Source organism: Rattus rattus, chromosome 1 (genome assembly GCF_011064425.1).
Source record: "Rattus rattus isolate New Zealand chromosome 1, Rrattus_CSIRO_v1, whole genome shotgun sequence".
NCBI classification, from domain to species: Eukaryota; Metazoa; Chordata; class Mammalia; order Rodentia; family Muridae; genus Rattus; species Rattus rattus.
This window is the reverse complement of record NC_046154.1, coordinates 33316865-33330110: the sequence shown is the minus strand read 5'-3', so window position 1 is coordinate 33330110 and position 13246 is coordinate 33316865.

The window sequence follows — 13246 nt, the reverse complement described above, 5'->3', positions numbered from 1 at the left end:
GCAAGGGATTGTAGCCTGGGCAGGGACTTAGGACAGGGCCTCAGATGATGGGAACCTGAGGGTATGCAAAAACAACCAAGGAAAGATGGGGAAGAGAACATTCCAGACGGAGGGACAGCATGTACAAAGGCCTGGGAGCCCCTGTGATGGACTCAGAGTCAGGCCCAGGTGGGGCAGACAGAGGCCTTAGTTGCAGCTGTAGAATCCAGTGTTGGTTTTTTACTAGTCTCTGCGGTTCAATTGAATTCCAAGGTATGACATCCCTGTGCATGTGTCCGAGTGTGTTCGTGTGCACGTGAATGTGGGTGAACATAAGTGAATGCACACGTGGAGGCTGACACTGAACATTTTCCTTGGTTGCTATCTCTTATTTTTTTTTTTTTTTTTTTTCTGTCAGGGTGCCCATACTGAACCCGGAGCTCACCGCCGTCTCACCTCCCAGCACTGGGGTTATAGTTCTGGGCTACTGACCCTGGCTTTCATGTGGGTTCTAGAAATACAAACTCAGATCTTCACGCTTGCACAAATGCACACACACGCACACACGTGCACACACACGCCATCTTTACAATGTTGTGAGGTGTGGGTAACCTGCACCCACTTCCCAGGGCGGCTGACCCACAGCAGCTTGCTTAGGTGACCTGGATCACACAGCTCTTGGTCAGTGGCGAACAAGACTCTTTGTCCCTTTTCTGGCTTCAGGAGCCTCAGGGGAATGTGTCTTTGCTGTGCTAAACAAAGACCCAGGCAAAGCCACTGGCTGGACAGACTCTTGAGATCCTTCCCTCTGAGGCACAGCTCCTGAGATCTAGGAGGTAAAAGTCTCTGCACCCCAGATTTCTGGATGGCCCTTGACCCTCCTGAGCTCACAGAGACAGAGCTGACTACCTCTCACATCCAGCCTAGGGAGAGCCTATTGTGGAAGACCCGGCTCACTGGGGTCACGGCTACACACCTCCTTTCTGGGGCCCCTGGGTGCTGTATGAGACTGTTGCTGGTTCTCTGGATCCTCACCGGGCAGGGACTTCTTTGGTGTGTGCTGTGGACTGAGATAGACAGCGATGAAATGTGGGACAAGGCTCCCAGCACACCCTTGTCCATACTGGCGAACTCCAGTCTCCAGATCTCTACCAGCTCCCACCTACCAAATATCCTAGCTACAAGGACCGTGTGCCTCTCTTCAGAAAACTTGATTCATGTAAGCTCCGGGGGCTATGGCCTCTGGGGATCATTACAGGCAGTGCTGAGGCCTGGCTCAGGAGGAAGCATGGCCAAGGGGCAGGGGCATAGTTTATTCTGAGTCCCATGGTCTGGCCAACTATGCGCCTATGTCAGCTGAAAACTGCCTATTCCTTGGGTGTCCAGTCTCAGACCTCAGAGGAATGCTAAACCCACTGCACAGTCAGGAAAACTGAGGTTTGCCCCTGCTGGAAGAGGCCAGGAGCTGCTCTGTCTTTAGGCTTTAAGAAGCCAGTCTGGCTGGGATTTAGCTCAGTGGTAGGCGCTTGCCTAGCAAGCACAAGGCCCTGGGTTGGGTCCCCAGCTCCAAAAAAAAAAAAAAAAAAAAAAAAAAAAAAAAGCCAGTCTGTCTGTCTTTCTACTCACCCATCCTCAGGCCACTATCCACCGCTAAACCCTTTCAGGGCTCCCCTGAGCCTGTCCCCAGCGACCCCCTTACAGGGAATGTGATGAAAGGCCTATTTATTACACTTCAGCTCGGACAGTTGTTACAGATGTTTCCAATTCGTCAGCCCTCTCGCACATCTGTTCCTGGTTGAAGTCAGAAGAGAAAGAAACAAGGAAAAAGTCTCCGCACTTCACACAGCCTCTCTCACATGCACCAGCTCCTACCTCCCCTCCCCCGCCTCTCCCACGGACTGCAGAGGCCCATGCCCTCGGGTTCCAGTCCACACACCCACCTTTCCTGCTTCTGTTGAGCCCACCACCCCAGGGCATCTAAGCCACAGTCAGTTTGCCCACATCCTAGGCTCATGTGTTCCTACACCTGTTCCTGACCCCCGTGCCTGATCCCCCTGGGTCGAAGTGTGCAATCCCAGTGCCTGAGGATGTTGCACAGAGATCCAGGTCCAACTTAGACACTACATCCTGGAGGGTCATTACCTCTCACGGAGCTGTTGTATCATTTAGGACCTTGTGTGCTGGTGCCTGACCTGGTAGTGAGAAGCCAGTCTCTGGTCAGACTAGCAATGCCCCGCCTTCTTATTTGCATAGATACATACCATTGCACAAATTTGCTCCCGTGGGGAGGACTGGAATGGCTCTAGCATCCCTGGGACATTGATCTCCTGGGATTCTTCACCCTCACAGTTGCACAATGCCATGGGCTCAGGAGCACCCACTCACACAGAGAGGCCAGCTGATGCACACAGGCCCTCTCGAGAGTGCACGCTCGTGCTCACACCTACAAAAGCTGCCGCACCTCTGCTCCCACCTCTGCTTGGCCACACCTTCACCCCGGAAGACCTGGCTGAAGCCTGGAGAGGTGTAGGAGGCATGGAGCGCAGCCTCCACAGGCTGCAGTAGACAGCCAATGATCCACAACTTTTAGGTAAGCTGAGTGCTGTGCAGGTGGGGACGCACATGGCTGTGTCTTGTTGCTTTATCTGAAGGAACTTGCTCCAAAGAAAAGTTCTGGAAGGAAGGGGAGGCTTTCAGAGGAGTTGTGAGATGACTGTTCAGAGAGCTTATTGATTGGCACCTCTATCCACCAATCAGCCTCCAGATCTGGGCATGGACAGGAAGGAAGAGCATCAATTTCATAGCTTCCTACCTCCCTGGCTGCCACCAAGTACAAGGCTTCCACAGTGGCTCAGCCAGCCTACCTTAGGACCTCTCTAGCCATGGGGTGCTCTGGGTGGGCTCAGCTGATTCCTCCACTGGGTCCCCTGGGCCACAAAAAGATGACGTCTGTGATGCCCAGTTGTGAGGCCTAGAGAGCAAGGAGAAGAGTTCTCATGCCTTTCTCTGTTTCTCCTCATCTGTCTGGAATCCCTGCTCCCCAACCCAGAACCTACAGCAGTGAGGAGAGCAGGTGACTTTTCCCTATTCCAGGACAAACTGAACCTGGAGAATCTGCCCTCTCAGCATTCAGCGAGCACTGCCCTGTGGCCTCCAGGTCTGAAGGGGGAAGGAGTGTGCGCGTCACATCAGCCTGGTGACTCCTCCAGGACACAAACCTCTCTCCTCTCTATCTGTGTGTTGGTGGCTGGGCGCCCACTCCCTTCCAGAAGGGATGCATCTGAGAGTTCTCTGAGGTACTAGGACTAGGCCGAGGGGAAGCAGGGCCTCGAGGGGAAGAGAGGGGATGGACTTCTTTCTGGCTTCTCACCGGGGAAGAGCCTATCTGGAACCAGGGTAAGCTTTTACTGAGCTCCTCCCCATGCATACATTAGAAGGCAAACTCTTGGGCAGACAAGATGGCTCCTCAGGTAAAGGTGCTTGCGGCCGAGTCTGACAGCTTGTTTGCTATCCAGTACCCACATAGTGCAAGGAGAGAACTGACTCCTACGAGCCGTCCTCTGATCGCCGTCAGTACGTGCACTGAGCCACGAAATAAATAAGTGCAAAATGCAAGCTCCACAAGGGCAGAGGATTTTCTGTCTGGTTCACGGCCGTACCCAAATAGACACATTGAAAGTGGGGCATAGTGGCGCACACCTTTAATCCCAGCACTTGGGATGCAGAGTAGGCAGGCCTTTGTGAGTTCGAGGCCAGCCTGCTCTACATTCTACATGATCTTCCCAGGCTTAGAGAAGTTAAGTGACTTGTGCAAGGGAGCTAGGCCTGTGCTTCTAAGCAGGTCAAAATGACCATATCCTCCCCCTGGCTCTGTGTGTGTGTGTGTGTGTGTGTGTGTGTGTGTGTGTGTGTATGGGGGCATGGTTTTTTTTTTTTTTTTTTTTCGGAGCTGGGGACCGAACCCAGGGCCTTGTGCTTGCTAGGCAAGTGCTCTACCACTGAGCTAAATCCCCAACCCCTGGGGGCATGTTTAATGCCTTGCATGAAGTGTCACCCAATCGCTCATGCTCACACATAGTCCGCTATGTTCTTGTGCCTCAGTGTTACCCATGAGAGCTCTGTCGTGCACCCTCCGTATGCAAATCCGCCTCTCCGTCAGACCCAGAATTTATTATCCTGACAGTCTCAAAGATGGACTGGACATGGGATCCAGGGTCTAGGTTACATTTTGGGCTACCCAGTGCCCTAGTTGGAGCTTTCTGTATTTCCAGGCTGGTACTTGGGAGCATAAGTGTGCATGTGTGTGTATGCATGTTCACACTCATGCCTGGTATGGACATGTATGCACATATCTTAGCTAGTGTACATGTTGAATGCATGAGTGTTTGTGTGTGAAACACAGTTGCTGTTGCTTCCGTGACCCTGATCTGCCTCTTCACTCACAAGCCAGGGCCCTCGTGAGGCTGGGCAAAGTATCTGGAAGAGGTCAGCTTTCAGTGTGGTATGGGGGTTGTGGAGGGGCAGTTGAGGGAGCCCAGGGGTGGATGGGAGCTAAGTGTTTCTTAGAGGTCAGTCAGAAAATTTAACCCAGGAGGGATACAGCATACTTAGGATTAAATGAGAAGACAGATTCCTTCAGAAAGCACGCATACACACACTGATGAGGCAAGCTCACACACTGGCGCACGCACCCACGCACGCACACACACACACACACACACACACACACACACACACACACACACACAAGCATACATATCAACCATATCAACACAGACTCTCTTATGGATAGCAGTAAACACAGACTCATGCATGAGAACACTGTCGAGTCTCCTCCTAGGAGCCCGATCTGCCCCACCTCCTCAGTCCATCCTGACCCTCCCCCACACCCCTGTCTTTGAACCTGAGCGCCCTTCCTGAACTGCACTAGAAGACTGACCTCAACGGGCACAGGGTTTGCTTCCTTGGGTTGGGGGTGGGGATCATCCTTGCTGGTCCCTTCCCCAGAGTCAAGGGCTAGAAGCACCTGAACCTCATTAACTTGCAGCCAGCCCCTGGGTAACTCATCTGGGGCAGGCTGACAAAGAGGAGGGGCTGGAATGAAGGCTCAGGGACTCTGATTCAGCCACCCCAGGTCAGACCGGCTCTAGCTGCTGTCTGTTTCCAGAAGATTCATGGCACCTGTGTCTCACTTGTCCCCTGGCCTACATGCAACCCATGCCTTCTACAGTGAGGGTGACAGGCTTCTCACAGAGATCCATCCATGCAACATCCCCACTGCTGGATTGGAAACCCCACAGGCTACCGAGGACCCCATAAGCACCCTGGTTTCCTGGCAATGTCTATTGCTGCACACCTTGTCATCTCCATCCCCTTCTCGTCGTCCTTCTCCCCTCCCACCTCTTGCTCCTCCCCTTTCTCACCCAAAGCCTTCTCCTACTCTTTCTCTTCTTTCTAAATCAGCAGTTCTCAACCTCCCTAACGCTGTGACCCCTTAATACGATTCTTCGTGTTGTGGTGACAATAGCACATAAAACCCAACCATAAAATTATTTTTGTTGCTACTTCCTAACTGTAATTTCACTACTGTTATGAATCGTAATATAAGTAGCTGATATGCAGGCCACCAAAGGGGTGGCAACCCACAGGTTGAGAACGGCTGTTCTAGAGTCTCTAATGATGACTTGCTATGGTCCAAAGACCTTCCACTGCTCTTGCCCCCAACATGGGCTTTCCCTGTCATCTGCCCTGGGCCCTTGTGTTATCTCATCTCAGCTGACAGTCACTTCCCTGCAAGTGTTGGTAACCTGTCCACCTCAGCTCAGGTTCTTACTACAGACTTATAAGCTCTCATTCTTCTCAAATGCAGCATCCTTTAGCCATAGTTCTGGCATCAACTGCTTGCCTCTCTTTCCTGGGGACCACCAGGGCAGAAACCAATTCTGTCAATAGGGTTTTTTGTTTTTTGTTTTCAGGGTTTTTTTTTTTTGCTTGTTTGTTCATTCATTTGTATTTGGTGTGTGTGTGTGTGTGTGTGTGTGTGTGTGTGTGTGTGTGTGCGCACGTGTGTGCGTGCCAGCCAGAAGAAGGTGACTACATTTAGTATCTTCTTCTTCCATTGCTCTCCATCTTTTGAGGGGATATAGGGGGATTAATACAGGGTTTCTCTCTGTAGCCCTGGCTGTCCTAGAACACTGTAGGCTAGGCTGGCCTCAAACTCAGAGTCAGGAATTCAAGGCCATTCTCTGATACATAGCAGGCTTAAGCTAGCCTGGGTACCTAAGGCTTTGTTAAAAACAAAAAACAAAAAACAAAAACCACCAAATGCTTAATTAAAAATGAAGAAGAGGGGGTTGGGAGTTTAGCTCAGTGGTAGAGCGCTTGCCTAGCAAGCGCAAGGCCCTGGGTTCAGTCCCCAGCTCTGAAAAAAAGAACCAAAAAAAAAAAAAAATGAAGAAGAGGCTAGGCAGTGGTGACACGTACCTTTAACCCCAGCACTTGGGAGGCAGAGGCAGGCAGATCTCTGTGAGTTCAAAGTCAGTCTGGTCTACAGAGTGAGTTCCAGGACAGCCAGGGCTACACAGAAAAACCGTTTCAAAACAAAACAAAACAACAACAACAACAAAACAAAAACAAAAAGAGAAAAAATGAGGAGGTCGAAAAACAAGAGGAGGAAAAGGAGAGTGGATGAAGAGGGTGGGTTAGGAGCGGCCATTGCCGCCACCCTTCAGATTACTTGTAATGCTGGATACGATGTATGGGGCTGCATGTTCTGTTTTTAAGCACTAGAAGAAGCAAAAGGCACGTGCAGAATCAGTATAGATGGAAGCTTTTCCGAGTATTTTCCATCTCTGACTTGTTTAATCCATGAACGCTCAGAATTCTTGACTACAGGGGCCACAGCATAACACACACTTAAGAAACGTGAACTAGAGAAATGACTGAATGAAACATGGTCAGACAAACAGAAGTGAACCAATGAAGGACAACTTTGGCCCTCGTTCCTCACAGTCACACTGAGTTGAGAGGGGTTGGTGGCTGAAGCTGAGAACTGGAGACGAATTTGGATTTTTTTATATTGTTTTGTTTTTTGTTCATTCGTTTGTTTGTTTGTTTGTTTGTTTTGAGACAACCATGTAGCCCAGGCTGGTGTCTAACTTTTCTTGCGTGGACAAGGATGACCTCAAATTCATGTTTCTCTCTACCTCTCAGATGCTGGGTGACAGGAGTGCATCACCACACTTGGCCCAATGCTGAGTTTGAAGCCCTGTGTTGCAGTGTAGCCCTGGGAAAGTCAGTTTGACTTAAATTAAGGTCTGGTTCTCTTCTCTGGGAGATGACCAAGAGCTGATGGAGTACTTCCAGAGGTTTTTGTCCCTTGGTCACCTCCTGTACCCACAGCCTTGGTGTCCTAGTCGTGAATCTTACAGATGAAAACACTTGGTCCTTAGTTTCTGAGAGAAGCAAAGATTCAGTGGGGAAGCTGAACTGTCTTCATTTTGCAGAATGGAGTCTGGCTCTCTGGTTTGGCTGTCAGCTCCTCCAAGCCCCTCCTCCCCAGGTGCAGTCAGCACTCCAAGCCCCGCCTTCCCAGGTGTGGTCAGCTCCTTCAAGCCCCGCCTTCCCAGGTGTGGTCAGCTCTCCAAGCCCCTCCTCCCCAGGTGCAGTCAGCACTCCAAGCCCCTCCTCCCCAGGTGCGGTCAGCACCTCCAAGCCCCGCCTTCCCAGGTGTGGTCAGCTTCTCCAAGCCCCGCCTTCCCAAGTGTGGTCAGCTTCTCCAGGCCCCGCCTTCCCAGGTGTAGTGAGCACCTCCAAGCCCCGCCTTCCCAGGTGTGGTCAGCTTCTCCAGGCCCCGCCTTCCCAGGTGTAGTGAGCAACTCTAAGCTCCGCCCTATTCCTTGTTTTATCCTCCCAATGCCATGCAATTCACTGTCTTTTTCTCTTCTCTGTCTGTCTTTCTGTGTCTGTCCCTGTGTGTCTCTAACTCTGTGTCCCTGTCTCTCTCTCTATTTCCCAAGACACTAGAAAAAGAACACTTCAACCACGGCGGTGAGACCAACCCAGTGAGAAAGAGTTACAGGCAGAACTTTCCTGCGCAGCCAGATTGAGGAAACACTGGATGCAGAACGGGATAAGATGGCTCAGCAGGTAACTTGCTGGGCAAGCCTGCTGATCGGAGTTCAAAACTCTGATCCCACCTGAAAATAGGAGAGAGCTAACTCTACAGTTAATTTCTGACCTTGTGGCACCTGCGTGCACGCACATACGCAATAATATAAATCAAATTAACTTAGTTTAAGAAGGAAGAAGAGGGGTTGGGGATTTAGCTCAGTAGTAGAGCACTTGCCTAGCAAGTGCAAGGCCCTGGGTTCGGTCCCCAGCTCCGGAAAAAAAAAAGGAAGGAAGGTAGAAGAGAGTGAACATACGAAGACCATTATCTGTTGTGTGACCCTAAAGAAAATTAATTGAAAAGCTACGTGTGCTCAGGCCCCTGTCAGGGATCCCCCGGACAGCAACAATCCAATTTGGCTGCTGCTGCTCCGAGACTCACGGTTACCCAGGGCAATGGATACATACGCACTTTGTGTGCCACATAATGCGGTCTGAGGTGCACAGAAAATGACAGGCAGGGGAGACAGTAGAAATGAATGCAATCAATAATTAACATCCTTTCCCTCGAATACCGGTACTCAGCTTAGGTCAGGGAGGAACCACACAGAGCCCAGTGGGTTAATTACACAATCCACAGGGAAGAATAGATGACTGGGTAGCATCAATGCGTTCGCTCTATAACGGGAGACATGCAAATTAAAGCCAGGACCACAGCTCTGCCGATCTAGTGAGCAAAGTCTTTTTTTTTTCTTTAATGAGAATACCCCTCGTGGCTAATACTGAGAAAAGGGCACCCTTGCCTCTCCTCTTTGTCCATCCAACTATCCTGACCAGACTTCTGTGGCATACCTCCTACTCTTCTCAGATCTGAGAGAATCCAGGAGCCTTAAAAATGTGGCCACAGTGCAAGAAGTCCCCAGAGCCTGGAATGGGTGACCGTGCCACTTTCAGGGAAGCTGCTGGACCAATCCTCTGGGTCTCCTCGTCTGCATACGGAGAATAATATCAAGGCCATAGTGTCTGCGTGGATGGAAGGGGGAGGGCGGGTGTGGAAGGCCAGGACTGAAGCAGGTGCCACACGGAACAGCTTGTTCTGAATAACCATGTTTTCTGGACATTGTTTCTCTCAGGAGAGAAGCCACTGGCTCCTCTAGCAATGGACATCCTGGCAATAAATGTCAACACGGTCACCATCCAGGGTTCTCTGAGTCCTGTAAATTTCTAGTGAGTCCCACAAACCTCTTCTCATGTCTTCCTCTTTATGACAAATGCTGCAATCTCGAGGAAATAGCTAGAAGACAGTATTTTGGTTGTACATTTATGGGGTACAGAGAATCATTAGAGCCCCACCCAGAGAATCCATTAGAACAGCAAACCAAGGATCTGAACTGGCATCACTGAACACTCATAAAATAGCGTTCGAGACAGACTGCTCCATGCGACAATTGCTGTCAAGAAGCCTAAGAGGGATGGTTCTCCCACAGCAGGGGGCTACAGGGAATTCTACCCTTCCTGTGTGTTTGCTAAAGACTCATAAATTGCTCTCGTAATTAGAAACTAGTTACATATAATTACATAATTGTATAGGACGTATAGTCATATGTAATTAATGTTACGAGATATAATTAACCACTAATTATGTATTGCCAGAGGGGAGTTACCAGGCAAGAGATTTTTTAAAAAGTTATTGAGATCATAATATATTTTATGTGTTCTATTTGTATGTATATGTATCAAATAACCACACTGTATCCCGTAAATGTACAACCAAAATATTGTCTTCTAGCTATTTCCTCGAGTTTGCAGCATTTGTCATAAAGAGGAAGACACAGGAAGAGGTTCGTGGGACTCATTAGAAACTTACAGGACTCAGAGGCCCAGAACTGCCCCACCCAGGCTCTCTAGCAGTAAACCACTGCTGAGGGAGAGGACCCTCTTTAGCGGATGTGCCTACAAGCTACACAGACAGCTTCAGGGACGCAGCTGACTCAGTTACCTGTGCTCATGTAAATGCCCTCAATACGCTCACTGGTCCACCACGCTGGAGTTGGGTGGTAAATCTCTATGAGTTTGAGGCCTGTCCTATATATCAAGTTAAAAAAAGGGACACCTCAGAAAATTAACTCAACAAATAATAATAAAGTTATGCATACATATGTGTACATGACATATGTATATGACATAGCTCATATATGTGATATATGCACATGTATGTGCAGGTTGCCCATACCCATGTGCATGTGGAGGATGTCAGATGTCCTGCTCTATCTGTCCCTGACTCACTCCCTTGAGACAGAGTCTCTCATTGAATCCGGACCTCGCCCCCTTTCAGCAGACCGGTGCCAGCAAATACCAGGTAGAGCCTCCAGTCTCCACCCTCCCAGAGCCAGGGTTAACGGTACAAAGGCATGCCCAGCTCTTTATGTGGCTGCCGGGGTCCCCATGCATGCACAACAAGTGTTCTTATCCACTGAGCCATCTCTCCAGTCTTAGCATCACTTCTTAGTACATTTGAAAAGCTATTGCAACGAGTGACCAGGGCCTGTCAAGGAAAACTAGGTTCTTAAAGCCAAGAGCCGTGTCTTACTCTCTCCGTTCTCCTGGCCGCACTGCTGGGGCCTGATCAATCATAGCAATGGATCAGAGAGGAAACTATGTCTGTGCGTGCTTCGCACTCTCTGTGTCCCCTCTAAAGCAATGCCCCACACCAGGCTGATCCAGCTTTCCCAGACGTATGCATACAACTAAAGTTCTGACTGCTGCGAAGATCAGAACCACCCTGGAACTGGGCATGGCGGCTCACTCCTTTAATCCCAGCACTCAAGAGGCAGGGGCAGGGGCAGATCTCTGTGCGTCTGGGACCACATAGTGAGCTTCAGGCCAGCCAGAGCTAGACAGTAAGACCGTCTCAAACCAAACCCACCAGAGGCATGCTAACGTGTCTGGAGGAGAGCAGATGCATGCTGAAGCTCTAGAGAGAGCAGACTGAGAATGTGCTCCACCACTCTGAGGGCACGTGTGCCCAGACAGCCGCTCACATCCTGGGCTCTCACCACCTTGCCTCCAGGTGACTTATCAGAGATTAACGAGGCAGGTCACCCAGGGCTTTGAACTATCCTTTTCTGGAATGGGCCTCAGGACCCCTGTGACAGTAGATCTTCAACAGCCCTGCCATTGGTCATAGAGTATCAACATTGTTTGAGGCTCTGAGTGGCCATGTGCAAATAGAAGTAGGTAGTCTTCATAGAGAAAGACCAGGTGCAAGGAGAGATGGGGGAGGAGGGACTGTGCACCCCTCCAGGGGACAGATGGAGAGTGAAGAGCCTTATGATTCAGGGAAGGAGATGCTCCCCCCCATTCTCCATCCCCTCGGATGCTTTACCCACCCCAATCTTCCAACAGACCTCCTTCCCCTTGACCCAGCTTCAGAGTGCTTCTGTCCCTTGTCACCCGATGACCTTTCTTGAACGAAAACACTAGCGACATGTCTTAAAATTCCTGGTACAACAGTAGACTCCTTTTTTTTGCAGGAAATGACCATTGCCATTATTATCTGGTTGCTCTCAAAGTAACCTTTTGGGACAGAGGGTGTCGTTAAAACCACTGGACAAAGGGGGAAACTGAGGCTCATTGATGCACTGACATAGAGAGCAAACCCTGAGTTTCAGTGATGGAGTGCCAGGCCAACGCCACTGTGAAAATGCCCATATTCTTTTTTTCTTTTCTTTTTTCTTTTTCTCAGAGCTGGGGACCGAACCCAGGGCCTTGCGCTTGCTAGGCAAGTGCTCTACCACTGAGCTAAATCCCCAACCCCTATGCCCATATTCTTAAAGGCGAGGCAGACAAGGAAGGAAACATAACAACATGAGGAGAGTGCTGGGCTGCCCGGTGCTTGCTCGACATGTAGCAAAGCTCTGGGGTCTTCAGGGTCGCCAAACTAAACAAAAGATAAGAAAACATCAAAGTCTAGGATGAAGTGCTCTCGAGAAAGGAACAGGAAACAGTCTGCTAGCAATACTAGCGACGGAAGGAAGAACCTTTGAGGAGTAGGCGGAGTACAAACCTGGGAGAAAAGTCAAAGCCTTTAATGGCTGGGAACCGGACTCAGATGATAGAGCTGTTGCTGAACACGCACAGATGCCCATTCCCAGCACAACGAAGTGTTAGAAGATAGGGGCAGGAGGAACAGAAATTCACGGTTATCTTTGGCTTCATAGAGTTCCAGGCCAGCCTGGGCTACATCTTAAAGGAAAAGGGAAAGGGAGGAAGAGGAAGGAAAGGAGAAGCCGGAAGAGGAGGGGGTGAAGGAAGCAGAGAATCAGGGAGAGAAGGAGAACTTCCGTCAGGCAGCAGTGGCTCTGGTGTGGTCAAGGGATAGCCAGGGAGAACGAGGTGGGCAAGCGGAGGCAGGCCCCAGAGGGTTTATGAATCAGGTGGACACCTTGGCTTCCATTCCAAGTGTGGCCAGATCCGCAGGAAGGATCTGAGCGTGCTCTGGGAGGCTTCGCTGCACAGCCATCTTTATCCAAACCCCCAAGGCCTGCAAGCACGTTCCTCCACATGGCAAGAGGACCTCCCAGCCGTCGTTAAGGATCTCGCTGATGGGAATTTGTCTTAGATCTTCTAGCCTTGCCCCGTGTCATCATAAGGGGAAAAAAAAAGGCTTGAGGTCCAAGACAGAAGAGATGGTGACAGGTGACAGAAGGGAGAGCAGAAGGATGGAAGGAAGGGACCACGAGCCAAGGAACACAGGCAGCCTCTAGTGAGCACTGAGCAGCAGGAAAACACACCTGCTCAGGCTGGCATAGGCCAGGACTCTGGAGGCTGAGTCGGGAGGATTCCAAGTAGGAGAGGAAATCACGGGCAGTTTGGATAATAGGTGGAGTGTGAGCCCCCAAGTCTCTGTTGCCTCAAGGAGTCCCAAGTGTTGAGAGGCTGAAGAGGAGGAGCCTGCAGTCCATCCGTCCATCCCTCAGCGCCGTGCGTGTGCTCACACTGGCTGGGGGCTGCAGGCTGCTGAGATGCCTAGGGAAGGCCAGGGGTGACATCATTACCCAGAGTGAGGAGAATCAAGCAGGTGTAACTGTGTGTGTTCCTGTCATCACAGCACTTGGGACGTTGAGGCAGAAGGATAGCCATGAATTCAAGGCCAGCC